At 46.1% G+C, this 27,927-nt stretch overlaps 1 protein-coding gene across 6 annotated transcripts in view; it reads right to left on the reverse strand.

The window, feature by feature from the left end:
* LOC144132741 (uncharacterized) overlaps positions 1-27,927 on the reverse strand; it is a 646,537-nt gene that overhangs the window by 52,469 nt on the left and 566,141 nt on the right. Inside the window, exons 1-4 of one of the 6 annotated variants that reach the window (XM_077665367.1) lie at positions 14,269-14,486; positions 13,423-13,470; positions 9,099-9,373; positions 5,126-5,233 (exon numbers count right to left, since the gene is read on the reverse strand). The gene's annotated coding sequence lies outside the window, so the exon portion shown is untranslated. Of the gene's footprint in view, positions 1-5,125; positions 5,234-9,098; positions 10,378-13,422; positions 14,487-27,927 lie in introns of those variants that run through there. The other 5 variants (XM_077665366.1, XM_077665369.1, XM_077665365.1 and 2 more) reach the window with 5 other exon arrangements.

A 27,927-nucleotide genomic window follows, 5' to 3' on the forward strand; every position in this document is an offset into this window, starting at 1 on the left:
TGAGAGACGCCGTAGTGAAGAGCTCCGGAAATTTCGACCACCTGGGGTTCTTTAACGTGCACTGACATCGCACAGCACATGGGCCTCTAGAATTTCGCCTCCATCGAAATTCGACCGCCGCGGCCGGGATCGAACCCGCGTCTTTCGGGCCAGCAGCCAAGCGCCATAACCACTCGGCCATGGTGGCGGCTGAACAAGGAAAAGACATAAAACACAGGATGTTCAAAAGAAGCATCTGCTTTCAACAACACAAAAATACGGGGTATGGAGATCAACGTTGGCAAGAAATTCATGAAATCAGTTACAAGACAAGTGAAGCTTGCATCAGTGCGCAGTCGAATTCACGTTAATCTTCCAGGTATGTAAATCAATTCAGAGTGAACATTTAGACATGTGCAGCAGTTAGTATGCATTCTCCAGTCTCTGTGAAAAACAAGTCACTAGTAAAAATACTGACACGAAAGACAACTCCACCCAAACATTCTTTTCAGTACAAATTTATTTTCTGGCTCTTTGTGGGTATGTAAGGGGGGACAGGGGTCTTCGAACTTTTTTCTTTATTTTTGGACTAAATGCAATGAAAATGCAGCCATAAGTTTTTTTTTATGCCGATTTCAAATATGTAGCCGCTTTTTTGATATGTCAATTAGTTTTCAAGATGTTAGACATTTTCACTACTTTGTTTGCTATAACAATAGGAAAAAAATACAGATCAGAAGACTATTATTAGATAGTATACTGTACAAGGAACACAATGTAGGAGTACTTTTTTTGATTAAGCAAATATTTGTTATCTTACAACCTGTTGAAGTTCAATGTTGGAAAGACTGGTTGATGAGAAGTTTTGCCCAACCACAAGTCGAGAAATCTGTTCCCAACATTGAATACTTTGATCATTTAGCAGCATGCTGCTATAAAAATTATTCTGTTAATCTGCTCTAGATGCAAAGATATCCTCCTTGTAATACGAACTAGCAAACAATCAAAAATCTGTTTTGACAAAACAAAAAAAGATGAGCTCGTTTGCACCTTGTGAAGTGGAATTATAGCGAAAATACTGACGCAGAGAATCAACAATTTCGCAGATGTGGGCTGTAGATGTCCACACCGAGTACAGGTTGCCGCCGCTTTGAAGTGAATGGCAGAGTAGCATTGCCTCTGGGAACCGCAAAAAATTTTGTGTCGACGAAAACAGTTTAATTGTGAAATCGGTCCGCAATGGTGATACCTAAATTAAGGCGAAAGCCTTTCTTGGCTCATGAGTAGTTGGCATGGACGGAAGTTGTAGACAGAGGCTGTCCGCAGTGGCATGAACGGAAGCTGTAGACAAAGGCTGTCCGCAAATGTGTCAGCACTTGTATGGTGATTTAAAATAGTCAAACCCGACTATATCAAACCCATTTACATCGAATTACCCCGTATATTGAACAATTTATGAACATTGTATTGTTAAAAAGAAAATATATAGCAAAAATACGAATATATCGAACAACAGCAGCCGCACTCGATATATCAAACTTCAAGCCGCGCAAAACTGCCCCAGAAGTTGGCTTTTCCGCGCAGCTGGGAGAGCTGTGCCACCCCCCCCCCCCCCCCTTACCTCGATAAAGTGGCTTAGCCGAACAGCGCTCGCATGGCACTGCTCTCCCTCCCTCAGACACTTTCTTTTTATTGTCCCGCAAAAATTTTTGTCCCTCAGGCAGCCACCCGGCCACCCCTAGCAAAAGTGGTTCAACAACACACTCTCACTCACAGCCACGTGCGCCTGCATGAGGTTATCTCTCACTCACTCAATTGCATAATTCGGTGTGCTGTGTTGCATTGTGGGAGCGCTGAGCTCGTCCGTTCCGCAAAAGATGGCGGCTGTGAAGCGACAGAACCTGCCATTATCTTCAAAGCTTACCTAAAAATTGCAATGAACCCCTCGATAGCAGTGAAACACTTGAGGAACTGGACGATTTGTTCAGCCAGCTTTCAGAGTTTCTGCGTTCCATTTGTGATGCGACTGCAGCAACAGACTTCGCCTCCGTCAACGACGATGTTCCAACAACCGGAGAGCTCGCTGACGGAGACATCATTGCCGATCTGACTAGATATGTCGCCGCCAACAGTAACTGTGAGGATCCAATGAGTTCCGACCTGCCACCGTATTCCCATGCACTTAAAACGCGCTGAGCTTTGTTCGCATCTACTGTGCATCCATAGAAGGCTGTAGGCCCAGCTGTCCTCAGTCGTTTGACAACGTTGAAAAGTGTATGCTCAATAATGCTTTCAAAGTCAAAAAGCAGAAGATCAGCAACTATTTCTCGCACTAATAGTCCTGCCGTACACGTCTTTAGCAAATAAAGAATGCTTTTTAATGAGGTACGGTTTGTACGTTGTCAAATTCGTTAAATCTGTATTTCGAATTCCACGATATATCGAACTAATTCTCTTTTTTTACGAGTTAAGAAAACAGGGTTCTAAGTGAGAATCGAACCAGAGCCGCTGGCGTGTGAGACAGGGATGCTGCCACTCTGCCACGACACTTCACGACTTTGGAAGCTGAATAAAGGTGTGCTAGTGAATGCACAGTTTTTAAAAGCTTATCTTCGAGATAAGTATCAAGGCCTACATGAGTAATTGTGAGCATGTTACCGTATTTACTCGAATGTAACACAACTGCAAATGTAACGCGAGGGGTGAATTTCCGTGCTGCCCAGCAGGGAAAAATAAAGCAAATGTAACACGAGGCTTAAGGACGCAATACAAAGTATCTTTAACAGACAACGTGACCGAACGTTTATTAATCTTCCTCGCTTTCGGAGGCCCAGAAACGAAGTCCTCCTTTTCGCTATCGAAGTTTCTCGGTAACTTCTGCCGCATCATGGTTGTTCGCTGCAGAGAGAATCCATTCCTCTTCATGAACGTTTGGGCCCACCCACGAGATGCTCTGGACTTCCCGTGTCCCAAACAATGTCTCTAACTTTCCAATGAATCAGCTCGCTACCGACCCCCATGAGACGGTTGCGCTGCTCGATAATAAAGTCCGCCACTTTTTTCTCCAGCTCAACGTGATGACCGTGGCGAGGCCCCACGAAATCCTTTGCGGCCGGGCTCACATTTAAAAAGCCGCTCCCGCTGCAGCCGCCATCCACGGATGGTTGACTCGTTGAGGTCAAATCTTCGAGCTGCCGCAGAATTCTTGACCTCTTTAGCTAACAGGATCGCTTTTCTCTGCAAACGAGTGTCGTATTGAGCACGACGCGTTGCCATCATGTGCACTGAATCAATACACCGCGAGCCACGACACGTTTAGCGAGGTCGCAACGAACACAGAAAAATGACAGAACAACACTAAAGGCGCGCTCACATTAGCGGGAAAACGCGCAACGCCGGGCGTTTCCTGCGTGCCGCTTCCCGCCCAAGCCGGTTTTTCTCCCGCGGACAGCCTGCTCTCCCGTCCCGCGGAGCGATGGGTTCGGTACCTATTTTTCCCGTGCCGGTGACCAGAACAGCCAATGGGCGCCGACCGTGAACCGTGACGTCGGTCCCAGTTCAGTGACCCCGTCGGCGGAGGCTGAGCGCGTCCGGCCCCGGCCGGCCGGCCGGCCGGGCACTCGGCGGCTGCTTTGCCAGGGCGACGGGAGAGGAGCTAGCAGGGTGCGCTTTCCAGTCTTCTCTAGTGTCGTGTGACTATCCCCTTTTCTTTCTGCTCGTTCGGGTCCTCCCTCAGCGCCTCCTCTCTCCACATTCCAAGACAACCGCAGCGAGAAAACGCGCGCAGTGTGAGCGTCATTCTGAGGAGCTGCGAGGCAGCGTCGACGTTGACGCTGTGCCGGCGCGGGAAGCTTCCCGCTAGTGTGAGCGCGCCTTTAGTCTTTCGATGAATGAGAATTTGGCTTCCGTAGTACCCATGTTGCCAGCATAAGATCGCAAAACTGCGAAAACGGAAACCAAGCTGATTGCTTTGAAATGGCTGCACCGCGGCACTGCTTTAGGCCAATTGAAGTGCGGTATTCGATTACAATGCAAGGGTAGACTTCAAGGGGAAAAAATCCCGGAAAAAACTCGCGTTGCATTCGAGTAAATACGGTAGTTCCGAGATGTCGCAGTCAAGTGAGTAGCAAATTTCCTCTGTTTCCAGTAAATTTCCTCTATGCTTGGCGTGCAGCCGTAGGGCCATCATACGGCACGCACTGAAACCCCCCTCGCAATGTACAATGCTGGCCCAACAGATGGCAGACAGCACACAGCTTTCACATTTCCGCACCTAAGAAGACTCAAGTGCACCTCATAATTTTGTTCACTTCTTGGTCTTTTTTGGCCTGTAAAAGCTCTGTTTTCAGTGAGAGTGGTCTCTCCGTCATTCAGATGCCGTAGCCTATTGATACAGGCCAACTTCAGTTTGGTCTCAGCAACTTTTCTATTCCCATCACTTCTTTCTTTGCACTTCCAAACCCCATGTTTTCCCAGCCTCAAAATAAAGGTTCAGTTTGTAACTATGTCCTTGCTTCATGCAGCATTTCTGTTCATTTAACAAACACAAGCTACACCCCCTCAAAATATGCCCACAAGTCCATCTTCCAATTGTTGCCACAGTAGTCCAGTCCAGTGCAAGGTGTCTGCATTCCAGATGCAAGAGGGGCACTCTTCACAACCTCTTATGGAGGGACATAATCTCATCATGCGTGCACATGCTACAGGAATGTACCATAGAATCTCAGCAATACCACCACCGCTCATTTGGTGCAATATTATTCCATGAAACTCCCTGGTTGGAGTCCACTGCGTACAGTGAGCCAAATTTCTGGGTATTCCTAACTCTCCCATGCCCCCATAAATGATCCAGACGCGGGAGCCTCGAACGCAACCACGAACAGCACCGCCCTTACATTGCCAATGCCGCAATCACCAGTAGTGCAGTATGCATGGCGAGCACCGAGCACTGGTCAGCAGCCATAAATAAATCCCGTAAGCCATAAACAGGTTTACGTGAATGTATTTCTACACGTCAGCATGTGATTTTTTTTTTTTGATGACAGGAACTGTAAGTGATACACCTTTGCAATCCCATGAGATTCATATCAGTGAGATTCTATTGTACCATAGTCCCCCACCTTCCCTACATGTGCCCCAAACTTGCCTTCTCGCCTTGTAGAGATGGCACGGCGTCGCGTAGACTGGTGAAGCTGAACTTGATGTGGTCCCTTCGCCGCCGTTCCAGTGCGTTGTGGTGTGCCCTCTTGTCAGCCTGCAGAGAAAGACACATGCACCAGGGTGGTACACACCTCAGATCAGTTCTGAACGCAACCATCACCACATGCATCTACGTGCAAAGGCAGGTTAATAGGCAGTGTGCGCCAGGAGACATGCAAATGCACAAAACTCAAGGAGGCAGGGAGAGGCAAAGGCATCAAAGGTGAAAAAAAAAAAAGAATCGGCGACTGTTGCCTCACTGGCAGAGACAGCTGCCTGAGCTTCTAGTCCTTAAAAAAACGCAACAGTTTGCACATGGACTTCGCTATGTATGCAGGTTTGTCGGATGCGAATAGTCAAAAGTAGGAGACCAGTCACCCTAACACGAGTAGCCCTCACACATCTCATAGACCATTAGGTGCTTTTAAATGCACTGCATTTTTTTAAAGATAATGATAACCAGGATAGTGCACTTTGAGCTCCGAAGGTTTTATCTAATCTCCATGAACTGGACTCCACTATACAAAGAATCAGGACTTAATCAGATAGCTTATTGTGAACATCTTCTTGCTTACGATTCCTCATTACGAACAACCTGTTTTATGGACCTTCTCGCTCGCGAACCAAAATGTCCATATTAGTGAAGAACGACGAATTAAACGAGGAATTTAGACTAATTCAAAGCAGAAAATTACATAGAACTAGACAAGGCAATGTTCCGCAGTGGAACCTGGGTACTGTCATTAGATTCAGCCATGTGGCCAAGTCTTAGCTCCCATTACTTTCAGAGCTGTTTTTCCTACCCCAGTTATTTGTTATGGCTTACTGAAAGTTTATGCTCCTCAGCATGACTGGTTTGCTGGGTTTTATGGCACATAAGCAGCTGAGGGTACCATGCACCGAACACAGGGTTGGAATCATCCCCCCGTTGCGCCGGCATACTACTAGCGTGTAACTTTTATTACCTCATCATTATGAATCAATCATCAAGAATTGATGGCTTTGAAGCACAATTTCAGTGCTACTGAGGATGCCATCTGATGGGCTGGTCAGACACTATACTTTCGTTTTATAAACGGTATGTATATTTCCACAAGGTGGCAGTTTTCGAAATGCCCGTGAAGTTGAGGTTGCAGAGTAGTGTCCTCACAGCATGGCATCAGCCAAGGGGGTGGGACGCACTCGAAAAAAATCTCGCAGCGCACAATTTTGCATCTGCAGTACACATTTTTAATGCACGAAGCACAAGAGGCTTCGGCAATGAAACTGCACTACCTGATTTTGATTCCGACGATGAAACTGCGCAAACTCAGTATGCAATGTCAGCAAGATGCCAGACCTGTGCCTTTCCACTCCTACTACCCTATAAAGCCACTGTACGCACTAAAAGAGCTGCTATTGAAGAAACACGCCGCGCCAAGAATATGCTTCCCATGAAGATTTCGAATCAAGGTAAAACCACGTGTAACAGCTACGATTTTGAAAACAACAGCGCCTGCCAAACACCCAAGGATGTGAAACAAGTTGCCAGCAGCCAGAAGCAAGGATCAATACACCACACCACAACCAACAACATAGTCATGCAACTACAACTAAATGCAAATGCATTGTCATTGCACACAAAAGAAAGCGACATCTTTACCCACGTTTTATGAGCAAGAAAAAAGGAGGGGGGGCAACGCTGTCATAGTAGCAGGTGCGACTAAAGTCATTGGGAGAGAAAGGCTAGGGCAAGATAGCTAGCTTTATGCACAATGACAAGAGAGCATGCTAGACTGTGATGTGGTGATAATGATGATGAAAAGTGATGAATTGGGCGTACAACTTCAAGAGACTGCCCATGCACAATCTGCAAAGATGCTGGCCTGCAGCAACAAACCAGATAGTGTACCACTCCAGAAAACACATTTTACATGATACAGTTAAACCTCAAAAGAACAAAGCTGGAAAGATGTCAATATTGTATCGTCATTGATTACATGTAAAGATAACGCATTGCATGATATTTTAAAGGAACTCACACACTTCCCTTATCTTTTTGTCATAAAACTTTTTGCAGCTATGTTTAACAGTAACCCCAGTTCACACACGGCATAGGCCTGCAACATGTACAGTCATGGACAAAAGTTGGCAGGATACGTTTTCGCGGGAAAAAAAATATCTGTTCTCCCGCTAGCCAATCAGCTCGTAATCAATGTTGTAGATAGTAAGATAGAGCATGTCTCCTCATGCTTGTGTGCTTTTAATTAACCGGCTTTGCCCAATTATGCAGAAATAAATTTTTCCCCCGAATCTGCATCCTAAAAACTTTTGTCCGTGACTGTACATATATGGAGCCAACTCGGCATGAAATACGATGCTGGCGAAAGCACAAAATACCACAAGCTTTGCACAGTATATTCACCACTTTGTTATAGACAGCTTTATCGCAGTGAGGCTTAACTGTACCACTGGTTCAAGTCAAGTGTGAAATACAACACCGACGTGAGACGAGCACAAATACCGTAAACAACTTCACTCACCCTCTCTTCACAGTAGGATCGCAGTGAATAAGCACAGAGGCCTTTTGAACATTAGCTACAACATACTCCTTTTCAAGAACAGGTGAACAGCTGTTCTCGAAGCAGGCTGAAGTTCCAGAAGTACAAGGCTCCAGCCAGCTACAACTGCCCTTTACAAGTGGTAGCCCTCCAGAGGTAGTCTGAAGAGGAGGCTTTATCTGTCTGAAGAGGAGGCTTTATCTGTGAACTGTGCTTAAAGGGGCACCCTGAAGTGATTTCGATGGGATTATTCTAGTGCAACAGATCAGCGGAAGTGGTCTTTGTGGGTATTCGAGTCAAATTTGAAAGCTCTGCATAGAACCTATAATTTAGAAATAATTATTTATTTATTTATTTATTTATTTATTATAGATACCACAAAGGCACTTGAGGGCTTTACATGAGGGGTGGGCTAACAACCTGGTGTTAATAGATCTCGCAACCAATAAAAGCGACGCACCTCACCGCGCGTCCCCTATGCTGATGACGTCAGTGAGCAGAAGAGCCAGCCTTCAAGATCACCCAGTCTGCCCACCGACGTCATCGGGGTAGGGGACGTGCGGTGAGGTGTGTCACCCTAATCGGTTGCGAGCTACTGCGAGCAGCGATTTTTAAAAATTATTTCTAAATCACAGGCTTTACGCAGAGCTTTTAAATTTGACTCTAATACCCGCAAGAACAATCTCTACAGATCTGCTACATTAAAAATGCTCATCGAAATCACTTCAGGGTCCCTTTAAACTTGATGCATAAACCATACAAACAATGCCCAAAGAGATAACGCACTCCTGTTATAGCACAAAACAAAGTACGCACATACTCAATAAGTCCAGTTAGAGAGTAAGCTGATGGCTAAAGTCACCGTGCTCTTCCTGGTATGTTTCAATTCCCACTACACCGCCATTTGTATAGCTGCACGATTCTTTAGAACAGACATGTAAGTTAAAGAGATGCTCAAGATATAAAGAAGCAGAATACAAATAGAATGCATGAATCAAAACTGCCAACAGAGGCACAAAGTGACATCTAAAGGTGGCTAGACAGTCAAAGAAAGTTTAATCCTCAGGACAGCAGGACAAGACGAATCAAGGCAGAGAAAAAAAAGAGAGAGGGGGTCACAGCATGCCATTTACAGGCATGAACTAAGACCAGCGTCAGTTATTGAGAGGAAAAGAGGCTGAGGGGCAGCATGACGGCCGCCCACTACAACGACGGCTTGCGGCTAAAGTGGTGGCTTGCACCGTGGTGAGCACAAAAGAAAAAGGACAGACTGCCAACAGAAGAGGAATGGTTCGTGTAGAAAACTCCACACAGCACAGAAGAGCAGACGGCGCATGCGAAATTTCTTCCCCGTCATTCTTTTCTCACACTAATGCCCACCCATTGGTAGCCGGCTTCATCCAAATCCGCAATGGCCATGTGGTGGACTTCCTGCTTCAATTGAATTTCATTTTCGTGGTGACAGCCTTGAAGTATTGCCGGCCGCCAAGTTTTGAAGGCGTGGGCTTGCGCCCTGGTCTACGGCGCTGTCCTGACGGGAGCAACGCAGCTGCAGGTTTGCGGCACAGCTGGCGATGACTGAACCACGGAGGCTTGCGAGAGGGAGGACGCTTTCCCCACATGGGGGGTTCCTCATCACTCGACTGGGAAGAGGCCTTGAAGTAGAAGGAGCAGCGAACGTCGCGGAGCAGTGAGGTCTATGCATTCAACTTTCCCACAGGTGGGGCTTACCACAGCTGATCGTCCAAACGTTGGTTCACTGACAAGTGGCAAAAGGCACTAACAAATTGTCTCTTATTAGGGCACTATAATTTTTGCCTTAGGAATGACAAACAGGATGACATGTGCCACAGTGTGATTTAAAAAATTTATCAGAGCAGCGCTTTTCACTAAGAGTTTGGTTTTTAGGTTCCCTGGGCTGTGGCATCAGAACAGCGAATTTAAAGCAGTCATGTATTGTGCACTCACAGAACAGTAAGTAACACATATACCCCTCTGACATCACTGCCCCCTGAAACGAAAATCTGGTCTGCGTACAAAATGAGCTGCAATTAAATATGTGATGCACACTGGGGGACCCGTCATTCCCTGACGGGAAAAAGCTCGGTGCCACCACTACTTTACAACTTATTTAATTAACAGTTCTCGTGCAGTCCACAGAATGAAATGAGCTCATCATGCAGAACCTTTGCAACGACGGATGCCACCTACGGTAGCATTTTGCTCAAACATTATGAAACTGTGTACACAAACACTTAGTGTTATTTTTTGCTACTGATGGTTAAGAAGGAACTCACTGTTTTCAACTGCCCAGACTTTGAAAAGTAGAGCCATTTCCCCCCTCAAAACTACTGTGGCAGCATGCGAAACATGCAATTTTACATGCTGCTGCTCTTTCACGAACTTAAAAACAAAAACTGGCCATCAAGCCACTAGGGAAGAAGGCATTTAAAATGTCACGGCTTTTTTTCTTTTACCACATTTTCCCATATCAAAAACTGTAATTACTGTTAATCAGTTAGCATAGTTAACAGAACAATAAACAATAGCATAGCTTTCAAACATGCTTCTCATCCTAAATGCACTATACAGACATCTGAAAAGGATAGTACACAAACGAATCATGAAGAAGTCTAGAAATTTCAGTCAACAATCACCAAAAAAGGCCTGGGTGAATAAGAATGACAAATAAAATTTTACGACAACACTACGCTTAATAGTACAATGTTCAGGAATAAACGGCAAGGTGAGGTGAATGTTATCAAACGTCAATGTTACAAAGAATGACACAATGGTGATTAATCAAAGCAAGCAATCACACAAAAACACTTCAAGCATTGGAATGCTCCAATACAAGTTCACAAATAGACTGCACACACAACCTGCAGAGTCCTCTGCCAGCTGCAGCATAACCAATGCTGAGATTTTACAAAGCACAGTGTTCACAACAGGGGGGTTATAAAATCCAAATGACAAATGAAATGTGATGAAAGGGATTAAAGAAAACATGATTATGAATGAAGCAACATGCAAAAACGAAACAAATTCACACCACAATGACATGCAGAAGAACATGCACTTTGGAGTTACACCCAGGCAGGTAAATCTACTCTGCGACAGCTCGGATGAGCTGTACGGCATGCAAGCACAGCAATGCAAAACATTCCTTTTGTCAGTGGTAAGCACATGCAATGCTGTAAAGTGCACCACATTTAATGAGCCGCTGCAGACAGCTACAAAACATGAATTAACTCCGTCCAATTTTCCCCACGACAATCGTTAGGTTGGGGCAACCTAGAAAGAATGAAAAATATTAAGCCCTGCCTGCACCACTAACGTTCAACAGGCTTAATCCAATCTAAAGATGAAAAGGCCCGAAGGCAATGATGCGATTTTACCATTCGTAGGTGAAGAAAATGGGCAAAAAATTACAAAAAAAAAGAACCTCAGTGCAATGCACTCTACAAACATGGATGGATGGATGGATGGATGGATGGATGGATGGATACGGCAGAACCCTTTAAATCGGGCGGTGGTTCAAGCCACCTAGCCATGCCTTGTGAAATTTTACTCCTGTCTTGCTTTTAGCCACCAATCAGATAACCTTCGCTTGGTTACTTCTAACTTCTTAAAATTAACTTTCCCTTCACTATCCCTAAACCCCAATGCCTTGGGTAAGTCAGCCCTGCTGCTTTCCACTGTAGGGTGAAGCCCTTTACAGAAAAGTATCAAGTGTTCAGCCGTTTCCTCCTCCTCTCCGCACACAATGCACAAAGTGTATCTCATGGTACCTGACTCTATACGTCTTAGTCCGCAAAACTCCAGTCCTGGCCTCAAACAACAAAGAGCTTCCCCTACAATTATCATAGATATTTTCTTTGACAATTTCCTGTTTAAAGGTCCGGTATGTTCCCAGTGCCGATTTCGTCAGCATCCCTGTTTTCCACAGAGCTCTCTGTTTCTTTAACTTTTTTCTTAACCGATAATTGCTGATTTGCCCCCTTACTGCTGTCCAGATATTTGCTTGTCCATTTTCTAGTTCGCTTTCTCCATTTCGTGTCAACATTCTTTATATACACGTATCTGAAAAATTTCCTAGCCCACTGCTTTTCCTCCATCTTTCAACAGTCAACAGCGCCATCTGCTAGAGAGATGGCGCCACTGTCGCTGCATTCTTTGCCCTAGCAGCACTAGAAACCACTAGAAACACACCACCCGTCCACGGCAGGGCGCCGGGTCGTGTATTGATCGGTGCCCGCGCTGCCGCTCGACCTAGCACAGCTCACACACCGAATCCCAAAGGCACGTGTTCGGACCGTTCGCCACTATTTACTCGCTCGACTGGCGGAGTGGGCAGGTCATGTCAACAGAGGCCGCTTGTGAAAAAAAGAAAGTGACAAAATCGAAGATCGCTCGTCTTATTCAGCAGCTGTGCTCTTTGGATATGCGAATGCATTTATGAGCAAAAGCGAGACGCAGGGGCAAATTAAGTGGGCTACGGCCCGTCGAGAACGCAGGTGACGTTTCGCACTGAACCTTCTGCACACAGCCATCAAGGCGACAATTAAGAGGGCGCAAGCGGCGTTCTGAATTCGCAGGTCCTTGCGCAAAGTGCGGTTGCTTGACCCCGGATACCGTTGCTTGGTGCGAGATCGGTAGCGGAGACGCATGAAGGAAATCTTACGCGGCAACGCCAAAAGTGTCGCTGCAGACCGGTGGGCGCATCGTCTGCTACCCCGACGCCGCGACATAGCATAGCATAGCTGAACAACATCTCATCAATCTGGGTCGTGGCAGTTATTAGATGGCGATCCCGTGCCGGCACTGTTTTAAAGGCTCCATATGCGTTTGCCGTAGCTCCAGCGGCGTGAACGGCGCCGAACAAATTTCCAGCAGCCACCGCAAAGGCGGATTTCGAGCAAGTGTGACGTTTTCTCAGCCGGATAAAGCCTGTTTCACATGGTGCGACGGGAACGAAAAATTACGGCCCGGTCGCACTGTCGCAGCCGCTGTTTCACATGCCAACGATTTCTGTCGGTGCCGTCGGCACCCTAGCGTCGGTGCGGCCTTTCAGTGGCCGAAAATTCTTCGGCTGCGATAAATGTCAAACATCGTGGCAGACGTTGATTTTGTAATCATGAGTAATAATATTGAGCCGTGATGTATTATTAAGTTCAATAAGACGTTTTCGAGATTTTCCTGTCATGTCGCTGAACTCCTATTGGCTGACTACTGTGGCCATCGCTGCGACCGCACCGACGCTGCGACAGTGCGACCAACTTGTTGAAAGTCTGTCGCAGTGGCCCTGAGACGAGAACGACGCGCATTTCTGTCGCACAGCGGCAGAAATCGCACTGCGCTGCGGCAACAATCGCATCATGTGAAACGGCCTTAACGCGGAAAAAATAATTTTGCGTGAGCGTGAATCACAACAAAGCTGGCTTCGAACGTCATTGAGATTATACTTACATGAAGCCATTTGCAAACATCTCGCGTCCATATTCACCAAAGGACCCAGCTAGGGTTTATTTACAGGCTTATTGAATAAAGGCCTTTTGATTAATATAACCCACTGCTGAATGCCCCTAAAAAGTATTGTAATGCGACGCGTAAAATGATGACAACCACGATTTAACGCAAAAAGAGCTAAATATACGTTAGGCTGTGCGTACAATAAAATATCCCCGTTAAGCACAACGCTTACGTGGTCACCATCCGGGAACGTGATTGACTTCACGTAGTGCTTGCAGAGCTGTAAGGCACCAAAAAATTGTCAACCAGCTGCAAGAAAGTTCGAACACAACCGTTTCATAATAAAACATCCATGAACTTGCAATAATTCCTTGAGCGACTGCAGCGTATTTCAGCGTTGAATGCCGTTAGTCACCTTATGGAACGCCACGTACTGGAATGGCGAAGTACCCCGATAGAAAAAAAATTACGTCGAAGAAGCCAACAACTTCTCGCGAAGCTTGCAATTAACTCGAGAATACGTACTGCCCGAAAAAGAAAAAAAAAACATGACAAAGTCGAATTTTGGGGCGAATAACATCAGCCGCGCACGAAACGTCAGCCGCCTGGGGCACGTTACGGCTCGCCGCGTCGCTCGCAACGCAGAATCATGAAAGCAACGCGCGCTAGGATGCGTGGCATGCTCGAGGAATTTACGCGTACAAGGCGCGGTAACAGCGAACAATGAAAAGCATTCACGCGAACTGACAGTCACCACGAAAGCGATCTAAACGGATAAAGGACTGCCCAGGCAACGCAAAACAATTTTGACTCCTCCGAAGCAGTACGAACAGCTCCGCGCAAGTTACTGAAGGCAAATCATATCGCCGACGTATACTGGGAGACAGGTTTATAAGCTGCGCAAAGCAAAGAAAAAGAAAAGCCATCCCACAGCTGACAGTGACGCAAGCTAGTATTATGGAGGTCAGCGCGACTGTCAAATGCAAACATGCACTACACGCTACAACGCGTCAGCGAGTTTTATTAAACAGCCCCAACAGCCGCGGCAGAACTGACAGAAGTGAGAAGACAAACGCACAACTGCCCGGATCCGCCAAATCGCACGCGTAAAGGAGCCAGTCGATGGCGATGATGACAGAGGCGCAGAGAAAACACGCTTGCTGGTGGCGGCGGCGTGATTTTTTCAGTCACGTGAGTGTCAGGGCAGCGAGCGTGGCTAACTGGCGCCGCGTCCGGGCACCGCGGCTGTTCGGCGCACGCGAGCGGGCAAATAGCGGTCACGTCCTACGGCACGCCACGGAGTCTGCGGGCGTTGCACCACACTTTCCTGGGTGCGCCTTCGCCAAATGCAGCCGGCACAGCCTGACGGCCGCCGATTGGCCGCGACGGCTTGTGACGGATTTCCGGTGTATTTTTGTTTTGCGCGCTCAGAAATGTTCTGAACTGCAATAAACAGTTCACAAACTAAATAGAATCAATGCAAAAAATACTAAGCGAGATATATATTTTATGCCAACAAAAATGTTTGATTGTTATGACAACTAAGTAGACAAAATCGCGCCCAGCAGTTCGGTGAAACGAGCCGTGAAAGCAAGCACCAGCAGTGGGTGTAAAGAGGTGGCATAGGCGCGCACGAGCGTTGCGCCACGCGCTTCGATGCCGCTCTGCTTTTTTTTTATTAAAGCGATGTTTATTGCCTCAGGGCATAAAAATTATGAAGTGCCGTTCTGCTTCAGCGTGGTCAATAGACGAATTTAGTGACCTCATGGCTGTGCTCCGTCGTGCTTGTTCCTAGTTGCTGTTCCTCAACCAGTCGTCGCGGAATGCTGTGCGTCATGCAAGTCTCGGTTTGCGTGCTCTATTCACCTGTGTGAGCTCTTCACTCTTTAGTAGTGGTCAGCGAGATGTTGGCATGCTGCTTGACGAAAAGATGTTTATCCTTCAGGCCTGCGATTGCCTTACTGTCTTGCCCATGACTGTTGTACTGGTGACACTGCAGGCGGATGTCACTAGCGCAACCCGCATTGATCTGATTACGCGTTTTTGTTTGCCGTCACCTTGTGCGAAGGGAATATCGCGGCGCCCGCACGAGCAAAGTTGTCCTGCACTCGAGATTCAAATAATTCCTTCTGTAGCTCACCAGTCAACAGGAATATGTGTGTTCTTCACTACTTGTCCCACTCCCTCGTCAGTTTTACCACAACTTATTAGGGCAGAACTTATTAATGCATACGTACAACCAAGCTTATTGACAATATTGCCGACTGCAGTGCACATAAAAGTGGACGGTAAAGTAAAAAACGACTTGTTTATTTTTACGCTGCTTTGTTTAGGTGCCAGCGCATCACACAGATTACTCTCACTAGATAGTTGCTGAATTATCATTACAACTCCTTACAGCAGTACTTCCCTTGGAAGGACTACATCCTTGCATGGATTAACTGCAATTCATATCTCCTTGAGTAATTTCTAGCATTTTTCTTGTACAGTAATAACTGTGCTGCACGTGACTTCCTCCAAGATGAAAGGCCACTGATTTAGTAAAAACAAAATACTTCCACTCACGTGCTCAACAGTAAGAAAGGTATTAATGTTGGTGGGGCAGTGTGCACCCTAGATGAAGTTGTTGCAGTCATCAGGTAATCCAGGTGGGCGTGGACCATGTGGGCGCTTGGCATGTAGGCAATTTCCTCCAGTCCTTGTCCTTTAGCACTGCTTCATATTACCCACGTGGCCCTGGCATAGATGTTATTGCGCGGAGGACAGCACTACAGTTACTGCACTCCTTTGCCGCATGCGAGCGTGAGGAGCCTGAGATTTTTTTTTGTAAATATATGCAACCATATGTAAACTGGCGTGATCTTTCTATCTTTTTCTGTGTCCTAAAATAAATAATTTACCACGCATAGTAGGCTAAATCTTGGTGTAAATAAACTGCAATATGTGCAATGCTCTTAACCTGTGCAAATAACATGAAAGCTATCCAATGTGTTCACAACTTCCAGCTGTGGGAGAGTTCATGTGCACTGTCCAGAGATGCAATTACAGTGCCTCCAGCCACTCAGCTTTGATTTTTAGATTTATTAAATGCAGTGGACTGGCTGTCAGGGATCGCACAAATGTTCATAGCAACTTTCCTTACACTCATACTAAAAAGTGAAATATGCATGTACACTAGGCTGAACTTTTCGTTTGCATGCAGGACGAGGAACAAATTTTATTTGTCATATGACAAAGAGGGTAAGGGATGAGGCTTAGACATGGGCCCTCGTGAACTGCGCTAAGTGGCTTGAAGACCATGCTTCTTGGCGACCTCAGGGCCCAGCCCACTATCCAGAGTTTTATCTCCGTGTGAGGGCTGAGCAATGGAGTCTCCAACTGACTTTGGAACTGAGTTTGATTTCAGATTTGGAAGCTCAAGGGTGGTGGGTCCTTTGGGCACTCGAATAGGATGTGATTGAGAATTTGCTTTAGAATCATTGCAGAGTGTGCAGCGGGAATTGTATTCCGCAGGATACATCAAGGAATAGATATAAGGATTTCGTAATGTCCCCATCTGAAGTTGCCACCAGGAAACCTGCTCTGCTTTGGTGAGGGATTTGTGTGGGGGTGGGTATTTGAAGTTTGAGCTGAGAGTCATTGCCTTTCTGTAGTCACCTTCGTCCTTGGTACAGTGTATTGTGCTGCTTCTTGAAGATGTGTACCACCAAGTAATCCAGTTGTCTAAGCTAGTGGGATTTTGTTTCCAAGTGGACTCAAACATGTCTTCAGCCATTTAAACATGAGCTTAGAGCTTAAAAAGCAGTTCAGTAATGCAGCAGTTGTTTCTGAATGTTGCAATGTTTTTACTGTTGCTAGTGAAATGCAGCACAATATTTACATACACTTCCCCCAGCAGCAGTATATAGTCTGCAAAAGATGCAGAAGCCAGTTTTCATTTGACTGTAGTCAGAGCATAGAGGAATGATTAAACAGGCCCTGCCATCCAAGCTGCATTCCAGAAAGTGTCGTGGTTTTTCACGAAGAGCACCAAGATTTTTTAGCCATCAGTCATGTTAATGGCACCTGCAGCAAGCTCGAAGAGGATTTCCATGGTATCTGCTGCCCTGCACTGCTTTGTGCATGCTCAGGCATTGCTATAGCAAGAGAGATACCAGTTGCTCTCGGCTTCCCAATTGGTCATGTAAGTGGTATTCATGGCAATGCCTACTTGTCGCCACTGAAAAACTGCTGTAATGCAGTACAATGCCCTTTTATTTTTCATCTTTCCGACACACATCTCGATCAGCGGTGAAACACTGTGTGCATATCAGTAAAGCTGACCAGAAACTTCATAGAAATGAAAGTTGAACTTCTTGTGGACTGTCTCTGTAGAATCACAAAACACCACAAAAGTAATTGTTCAACACAGTATGCTGTCAGAAAGACTGTACAAGTTACAGGAGGCAGTAAAGACATTTCAGATATGGCTTTATGCTGTAGAGCTCAGTTGGGCACAGTTAATACGAACGACCCAAAGTATACACAGCTTTTCTACTGACTAAACTTTCTCAATGTGTTCTGTTAAGATGGAGATCTCCTGTTTGGACAATGGACAGAATGAAATGCAGAGAGTCCTTTAAGACCCATGGATGTTCGTTGCTTCATTATGGAGAGCAATGTGAACAAACCTTGACTGTGGTGACCAGATACTATATTACAGAACAAGTACTGATAGAACTGTTGGGCAGAAGCATCCAATATACATTGAACCGAACGACATTCTTACTCAGTGGAATGCACATCATACTGCTTTTCAGTGTACAGATATTACTTCATTACCCCATGAACTGCAGGCACACTGGCTACCCCTGTTCACACATTTCCTGGCTGCCAGCACCTCCTTATGTAAAATTCATGGGTAGCAAGTTGCGCCCAAAGGTTTCGGCAACTAACTGTCTGGCACGCATCATTTTTATAACACTCAAGAAATGAAACTACTCAAAAATAAAAGAACACAGCCACTTGCGAACAGGATAATCTTCCCGAAAAGAGCATGCAACAAATAAAAAATGCACGCTTCTCAGCTACTTAACAATAAACAGCAGCAGCAACCACATCACTCAATCCGAACAGTATAGGAATTGGTTCAACTGAAACTTGGTCACCACAGCAGCTGCCTAGCATAGCACTGCGAGCATCCGCCTGATATGTGGCAGGTCCAAGGCTTTATCTCTAGTGCCTTCGGGCACCCACCGGTTTCCAACGTGTACAAGCTTACCGCTGTACTGGTGTTTGGTTTCCCTGGGGTAAAATTATAGGAAAAATTGGATCTTTCACCTCACCTGAAGCACAAACACAATAGCAATGGTTTGTCTTGGCCTAAGTGTCCTTGGCAGGGCTTAAAACCAGGGGCTTAAAATAACTAGTGTTGACAAAGGACCTGAGACCCAACACCCCACCCCCCACCCCCTTACTAGAATGTGGGAACTGCATGAATCTGAAGCAGGCAATTATTTCTTATTCTTGTGAGTGATGGTCGGAACATTTATTTGCTATAGTTTCAGAAATTTCATTGTGATTTTTATTAAGAATCACTGATATGTTTTCTAAAACCAGAGAAGGAGAAAAATAAAAAGTTGGCAGCACTACACAAAGGCTGGAAGAAAAATGGAAACCTATGCCCTCACACCACGAGGCAATGCAGAGGTGGTCACGTAGCTCCAAGGCTAGACAGAAACAATGCATAACAACGAGCACACTGGCAGAGTGAGAAGATCATTTGTTTCTAGTCTGTGTTAAATTGAGCAAACAACGTTTAAAAATGATTTCTCCCCTTCGTATAAAACGATATGTAAAACAGGCTGCTAGTCACTTTCCCTCCGCCTGTCATTGCACCACTAGAGAACCCCCTTTGATGGAGCCAGACTTTAGCTCTTGGAGCATTAAAGAGAAGCCATCACTAAACGCGATTTGAGCCTCGACGGGCAGGCACTTGTATCAATAATGTAGTATTTGGAAACCGCTCAAAGCTGGCACTGCAGAGTCAACCACCATGTAAGAGCACTAGCACACTTCGAAGAATTGGGATCAGCCCTAATAAGGTGATACAGAAATATGCATGGTTTCACATGGTTCCATGAACACATAAATGGCAATAGATACACTTACCAGGAAACATAGCTGGTTACAGCAAAAGTTGCAAATCAGAATCTATGTTTGAACAAAGTTTTGACAATGCAAGTGCCTATATTTGTCAATTTTGTTCTTTTGCATTTCTTTTGTTTTTGATCTTTCCCTGGCACCTGTTTCTGTATCATTTCCACTTGACTGTACATTGGATACAATGCTACTGCTCCTTAGCCAATTGTGTGTCACTTCTTGGCTCATATCATATATGTACCCTCTGGTGACTTCCAAAATATGTGAAAGTTAGCACCCATACCGACCACTCCTGTGTTTTTGTCTATGTTTCTGTCATGCTGGCCCTACATTGGCTAAGGGTTGGAGGACTAGGGAAAACAAGAAAGCAATTTTCATTGGTTAAGCACCGTTATCACTCAACAGAGAAGAAATCATGTCATTGCAGACGATCACAAGCAAAATGCAGCAGACGGATGCACATCAATGATATGCCCCGTGCAATGCTTTGAGAATGCCTTCAATAAGATGATGCTGCCGAACAAGGAAGCCTCGCTCAATGCCGGTAAAGAACCCGAGCTGGATGAGCGGCTCAGTGATGGCACTATTCTGAATACGGCAGCAAATACAGAATCAGAAGACAATACAATGAGCACAGTTTCATGGTGAAGAGTTAGGTCAGTGCAAAGCGCAGTACTATGCATACTGTGGCCCAGGAGTCTCTTCATACCTTGTCGCACTTTTGGAAGGCTGTACAAGATGCAACATGTACTTGAAAAATCACCAAAAATTTGCCTAATATCGACTGCACTACACACTGCTAGGCACAGAAGCATATTTAATTTACAAGAATTTTTCTGAACCCACGTTATTCATCATCAATAATTATTACAGCCAACTTGCTTTATTGAAAATTTTGGTTGAGAACCAAAGTGTTGATTTCAACAAGACATGACTAAACTGTATGAGACAGGACTCTTATACCTCTTAGCTGCGCTCTGCAACTTTCAATTTGTCAAAGAAGGTATGGAGATGACACTTAGCAATTCTATCACAGCTGTGTGAAGAACCGCATTCCATATCATCCACGTCATCTTTTCCATGTTGACTAAGAAAATAGGGCTAATCAGCGGCCCATGCCATTAGCCAAGCTAACATAAGCAACCAAAGCTAAATGGAAAGCTGCTTTAATGATGGATGCAACTCCCAATTGCATAAAGGGCGTTAAAATATGGGCGAAATCTATTGCCACAGGAATTATGAACGACCATGTTCAACATGCATAAAAAGCGTTTCTGGTCTATGTACCATAGGCTGCAGTGTCTGGAAGAAAATTAACAGTGTGATTTCGTTTATGGAGCCCCTTTAATTACTGAAACTGCATTCCAATGCATACTTATACAGCCCAGCATTAGAAAAAAGGAAGTCAAGAATCGCTTTTACTCATTTACGATGCTCGAAAACATTTTCTAATGAAGTCTCAAAATGTTTTCATCACCAAAGGGTGCCGTCTCGAGAATGTTTCAAGCAGCAAAAGCTGCAGTCTTCACTGTATGCCAGACTTCTTTTTCCCCATTTTCTCGTGCGGGGCACAACCTGATGCAATTTGACCATGTGACAGGTGGGTAACAGGGAGGCGGGCATGTGAGGAGTAGTGCAAAGGAAAACATCGCCATGGAGAGAACACACAGCTCGTGCATTCTCAATTTCAAATTTACCGCAAGGGAGGCCAAGTCGATAATTGTGCTGAAAGAGGTGCAGGTTGTATGAAACAGAGATGAATCTCAGAAATATCAAACAACATAAAAGTTGACCGAAAACTGGAGGAGACACTTGAGCTGAAGGGTATGACGCTATAGCGTTAATGGGTTAATGTCCATATATTCAGAACTGGTCATTCTTTACTTTAAATTCATACATTGCTGAGGGTCCTCATACCCCTCGTCGTGCAGTGCTGTAGCAGTAAGGTGATGTGCCACTTCCCTGGAATGGCAGGTGCTGCCCCAGTGGGAACCGAGAGACCCGAACTGATCTTTTTGAGCAACCTTTCGCGACCAGTCATTAATTTAACTGCCACCTGCCATGGTGGGCACTTCACAATCCGGTGGGCAGGTTATGACGATGCCACAAACCAAACAAAACCAAAGTGTCCCACATGTCCCCTAGGATGCTCCTCTGGGGATCTTTCGTGGATTTTTCGCTCACGGATAATAATGCCGATGATGACACTGGAATTTTGCGCGACATGAGGCCCTTACCGCTAGCACATTAAAAAGCACTGAGAGGAAAATTGTCAAAGGTATCAGAAGCTAGTGTTTCAACAGGCTGCACGAAGATATATAAGACTGGCCAGTGCCTGTTGAAATGAACAAGAAAATGGAAAAAAAAATGCAGCATGTGAGAAGGATAGCTAGGAAGAAACTGAAGAGCATGGAAAACAATTTGTGGCGATCAATTGGATTGATTTGGAGAAAGTGTGATAGTATTGTTATTCCCCGCGTCAATCGATTCTATTTCTGATTCCGTCACGGTAGAATTAACTCAGACTTATAAATACCTCGGCGTAACAATGTCCAATGGTCTAACCTGGAACGCGCATGTAACAAAAGTCATATCCGCTAACAGGAGCCTTGAATTCTTAAAACGACATCTACGCCATGCGCCACAAAACGTAAAATTACTTGTCTACAAATCACTTGTCCGTTCTAAATTCGAATACACCTCTGCTATTTGGAGCCCAAACCAAAATTATCGAACAAATTCCCTAGAATCAGTACGAAGTCGAGCCACAAGGTTCATATGCTCGTGCTATTCATATAATGTGTACCACCATATATAATGTTAGTATATCTTAGTATATCGTCATTAAAAGCAGAGGCAGGCTTAACATCTCTAGCTTGTAGACGTGGTAACACTAGTATGTGCTTGTTTCATAAACTTGATTACAGCTCACTTCGTTCTCCGCCCTACATCAATCCGCCGACATGCATTTCCCCCCGCATTGGTCATCCCCTTCAAGTTGCCCGGCCTCGTACTCGCACTACTACATTTGCATCGTCATTCTTTCCACGTTCAGCCACGGACTGGAACGGCCTTCCACACGACATCGCCGCAATCGCCTGTCCAACAACATTTGTGAATTGTTTAAAACACATATTTAACAGCGTATAATTTATGTACCTTACGTGTTTTCTTTGTTTATTAAATCTGTTTTATACATGTAACCCGCCCCTTATGTAACACCCCCAATCCCGGGGGCCTTTAAGGTAATAAAGTGAAGTGAAGTGAATTCCAACTACAGAAAATATGTAACATTGCCAGGTCGTGCCAAGTCCTCACATCACTGCCAGCGCATTGGTTAAGCGATGCGCCACTGCATTGGCCAGCGACTGTTTCAAGCACAGCCACCAATGGGGCTTGCGAGACCAAGGTCACTCTTTCCAAGCAATGTGACAAAGAACAGCTCCCGCAAGCCACATTTTTGCACAGACAGTTTTTCAGGATGATGTATATTTTGCTCATAGGACTTCTGTTGTCCGCATAGTTGTCTGCTCAGTTCCTCGTCTCCCCTGCGAGTGAACAGGGGATAGGAGGCAGGTAAGAAGGGGGGGCAACTGGCAGGTGGAGAGAGAGAAATCCCTCTAAACACTACTTGACACGGTTGGCAGGTGGAGGATTTATGATGCTGCTGCCGCCGAGGGAGGCTCCAAGACCCTCCAATGTTATCACACTAAGATGCAGCATTTCTTTTTACTCGTCGGCTACTGAAGAAGTGCATTTCAACAGTAGAAAAGGGAATTTGTTGGCGAAATCTCTCTCGCAAACAGATAGAATGTAATAACCTTTTATTGATGTATTTCGACATGCCAAAGCAACACCATCAGCCATGAGGCACAGCATAATGAAGGCCTCCTCTTGGGATTCCATAACAAGCACCAAAATGTCAGTACACATAATTTCTGCACTTTGCCTCCATTGAAATGGTGCCATCATGGCCAGGATAGAAACCATAACCTTCAATCTAACAAATGAATGCCATAGTCACTGCGCCACAACTGCGTATCACTGTTTTCAAAGTACAATTGAGGCCCTTTATGGTTTGATGCCATTAGAGAACAAAGCATTGCAGAGGAGCCCCATTTCTCCTGTAAGGTGATACTAAGCAATGTTTTGGGGACCTGCCCGGCACCTGACTCGGCACACACTTGCCAGGGTCATCTACCTGACAAACATTTGGACAAATGACCCTCGACAACACATCATGCTGCAGTTCATCACACAAAAAGGCACTAGCACCACCACAAGTGCTGACATTCCAAGGATGAGTCGTTGGGCATGTACAGAAGAAAATGTTCACAGCGTTCAGACAGATGAAGCTGATGCTTGGTAGCTAGCTGCCACTCCTCACAGAAGTGCAAGCTGTCAATAAATGTGCAATACCTTTTACCCCATGGCCTTTTCTTCTTTCATTTATACCTCCTGATAGGGCTCTTAATCAATGCGCACATCGCTATAGAAATCCCAGTAACCGCCTCCCCTTTGCTATTTGCAATCCTGGCTTCAGAACACTGCATACATTCAGGCATTGCCTTGTCACTGCAAGGCCAATGACAAATGTAAATACAACTGACCAGGCATTTCTGAAAATGATGGCAGTTTTCAATTTTAGCCACAAGATATTTTGTTACGTTGCATTTGCATTACCTATCAACACAATCAAAGTTTCACTGCAGCACCTCTTCACCCCCCCCCCCCTCCCCAAGCCCCTTCCACTGAGGCCCCTATGGTCAAAACGCATCACAAAGATAACGAATGGTTATAAAAGATTTATTTCAATGCAATGAAATTCCATCATATACAAAATATTATTAGACAGCACATAGTTTTTAGCAGTACTGTCAGAAAACCTGCATGGCCATGGTCCTGCATTTTAAACAATGGCGAGACAGGTCTAACCGAGTAAAGGTATAGGCCAAAGTTGACGCTCCCTTTAGAACATTAGGGGAGGAGGGGGGCCCTGCCCTGCCCTGCCCCCCCCCCTCAACCCGTGCGCACGTGTATATGATGAAGACCATAGAGTTTCTAAATATTAACTAGAGGGCAAGCTGGCAGCCTTGCTGGCATCCAAGGAGGTCATCCTAGGTATGCCGAGAAGACATGGCTTTGGACTAACATCTGGTAGCTTGTAGACACTTCTAAAGATCAGATTTTTTTGGTTCAGTTTCGTTTTCAATGATGTTTTTCGTGCTTTCAGTGGTGTAGTTATCCAGCTATGCAGGCAGTTCATTTCAGATCCGTAGCATGCGAAGGCTGGAACTGAACTGAACACAGTGTCTGGCTGCATGTTGGAAGAAAAATAGTGCAAAACAGACAAGGGCAAATGAAAAGGGGACACATACAAGCGCTTTCTCACAATGAAATTTTATTGGGAAGGCTGCAAAATACATATCAAAATGGAAGCAGGCAAAAACAAAACAAAAAAGGAAGAAGAAGGGCAAAAAACTGAACTGACAACTGCGGAAAAAAACAGGTCTGAAAAAAAAAACATAAAACATGTATGGCAGCATTATTGTTATGTGGCCCAAGGCGAGAACACAAGAACGACCCGGGCACAGCGCAAAGGCTGACGGCACAGGGCCCGCACAGAGCACCCAAGCCCAGAACATGTGCACCACCGAGACACTCCGTTAACCTCTCCACTCACAATATCCGTTGCGCGGCTCCCGGTCGCAAAAACACCGTCTCTGTGTACATCAGGACACGGCCGGGGATGGCGACAGGTAGGGCTTGAGGCAAGAGACGTGGACAATGTCATGCTGAGCTGCACGGGAGATGGTCTCCGGGAAGGCCCGGGCGATCGCGTAGGTGACAGCGGTTACCTGGCAGAGCACACGGTTTGGGCCAACATACCGGGACAGAAGTCTTTTACAAAGCCCGACGCGGCGAGATGGCGACCAAAGCAAGACGAGGGCGCCAGAGGAGAAAGTGACCATGAGATGGCGGCAGTTGTAGTAGTCCTGCTGTGAGGCCTGCGATGCTAGTAGTCGGGATCGCTCCAGTTGGCAGGCGTGGTCTGCCCGGGCAATTGCGTCGTGTGCGTATTCAGAAGGCTGTGAAGTAGATGTCGGAAGCAGCGTGTCCAGAGGTAATGGGGGGCTTGAAGCAGTACAAAAGATAGAATGGTGAGTAACCGGCAGTGCCATGACGGGAAGAGTTATAAGCGAAAGTCACGTACGGAAGGAAGCCCAGTCCTGATGGTCCGGGAAAACATGCATTGCGAGCATATCCATGAGAGTGCAGCTGAGGCGCTCTATGAGGCCGTTGGTTTGGGGATGATAGGCGGTGGCCAGCTTATGTTTAGTCAAGCAGGAATGGGGAACATAGTCGACAACTTTAGACAGACAGCAATGGCCGCGGTTGGTGAGAAGTTGGTGGGGTGCACCATTATGAAGGATGAGATCGTACAGAAGAAAGTCTGCAACATCAGTAGAAGTACTGGTAGGGAGGGCCCGCATGATAGCGTAGTCAGTGGCATAATCCATAGCAACTGCAACCCATTTGTTTCTGGAGGTGGACTCAGGAAACAGGCCCAAAAGAACCAAGCCAACACGATGTAAAGGTTTGGGGAGCACATCCACAGGTTGGAACATGCCCGCTGAGAGAGTGGCAGGGCGTTTCCAGCGCCTGCACTGGTCGCAGGCACGAACATAGCGGCATACAGACTGGTAGAGGTGGGGACAAAAGAAGCGATGACGCATGCGGGCATAAGTACGCGAGACACCCTGATGTTCAGCAAAGTGGAGGTCATGAAGCTCGTGGAGGACGGGGCTTGGCGGGGTTCAGGCTTCTCTGCGGTATAGTGTGTCATAATGCAGCACAAACCGGCGCACAGCAGGGACAGATGGGGAGGAGTTGAGGTGGTCAATAATAGAGTGCAGCTCAGTATCCCGTTGTTGCTCATCGCCAACGTGAGCAATAGCAGAGTGCGAGAACAGGTCGGCAGCGCAGGCAGTGCAAGATGGTCAGAAGGGTCAACGGGATATCGGGAGAGGCAATCAGCATCTGTGTGTGGCCGACTGGACTTACAGACCACTGCGTAGTCATAGTCTTGTAGGCGCAAAGCCCAGCAACCTAGCCGGCCAGTAGGATCTTTCAGAGAGGTGAGCCAGCAAAGAGCATGGTGGTCTGTGACAACCATAAAAGGGCAGCTCTATAAATACGGGCAAAATTTTCTAATGACCCATACGAGGGCCAAGCACTCTCATTCTGTGATAGCTTCTCATTCCATGAGGCGGCTGGCGCAGGCAATGACACGGTCAGAACCAGATTGCCGCCGAGAAAGGACAGCGCAGATTCCATGACCGCTGGCATCAGTGCGGACTTCAGTGGGAATGACCACATCGAAGTGTATCAAGACTGGCGACGTGGTGAGCTTCGAGATTATAGTGGCAAAGACGTTTTCTTGTAGGGGTCCCCAGGTGAAAGTCATGTCCTTTTCGAGCAGATCACCGAGAGGGCGGGCAATGAGAGCAAAGCCTGGCACGAATCGACGGAAGTAGGAGCACAGTGCCAGGAAGCTCCGCACATCGTTGCAGGAACGCGGCACCGGGAACTCTTTCACGGCTCAGATTTTAGCTGGATCAGGGTGAACATTCGTGGCATCGACGACGTGGCCCAAGATTGTGATCTGACGACGCACAAAACGGCATTTGGAGGAGTTGAGCTGTAAGCCGGCATGACGGAAAAGGTAAAGAATCTTGGAAAGGTCATCGAGGTGAGAGGAGAAGCTGCATGGGGGGAAGACTATGACATCGTCGAGATAGCAGAGGCACGTGGACAATTTGAATCTGTGCAGAAGGGCGTCCATCGTACGTTCGAAGGTGGCTGGTGCATTGCATAAGCCAAAAGGCATAACTCTGAACTGATACAGCCCATCAGGTGTCATAAATGCAGTATTCTTACGGTCCTGGTCATCCACTGCTATCTGCCAATAGCCAGAGCGTAGATCTATGGAGGAGAAGAATTTGGCACCGTAGAGGCAATCAAGGGCGTTGTCAATGCGTGGGAGACCCAGGTACAAGTCCTTTTTACTTATCTTGTTCAGGTGGCGATAGTCAAAACAAAAATGCCATGAGCCACCCTTTTTCCTCACAAGAACGACTGGCGAGGCCCAGGGGCTGTAGGAGGGTTTGATAATCTTTTTAGCAAGCATCTTCGTAACCTCAGCGTTGATGACCTCACATTGACGAAGATGGCAGCTTTCTGGACGTTTCGCTGCAGAAACCGCAGTGCAGTGACATCCTGCTGCTGCTCACAGTCGCGACCAAACCGACATCTACTTCCGGTGTTTCGAGCAATCAGGTTTGGCCGCTGCAGCAGATTGTGATGCTTTTGATGATGACAAACTCAGAAAACGGACCTTACTTGCAGTAGACAGGTTTCCGTTTCCTAATTCATGCTATTTTTTTTGCAAGAACCACAAGACAGTGCCAGGACATGGTGACAGCCAGCACTTTGCATGTGCAAACAAGTTTCTCATAGAAAGGTGAAAAGTCAGGCATGTTTTTCATAGCGTGAACCACAGCCTATGCGCGAGCATAGTGTGCAAATCCAGAAT

This window comes from Amblyomma americanum, chromosome 5 (assembly GCF_052857255.1).
Source record: "Amblyomma americanum isolate KBUSLIRL-KWMA chromosome 5, ASM5285725v1, whole genome shotgun sequence".
Classification (NCBI taxonomy): Eukaryota; Metazoa; Arthropoda; class Arachnida; order Ixodida; family Ixodidae; genus Amblyomma; species Amblyomma americanum.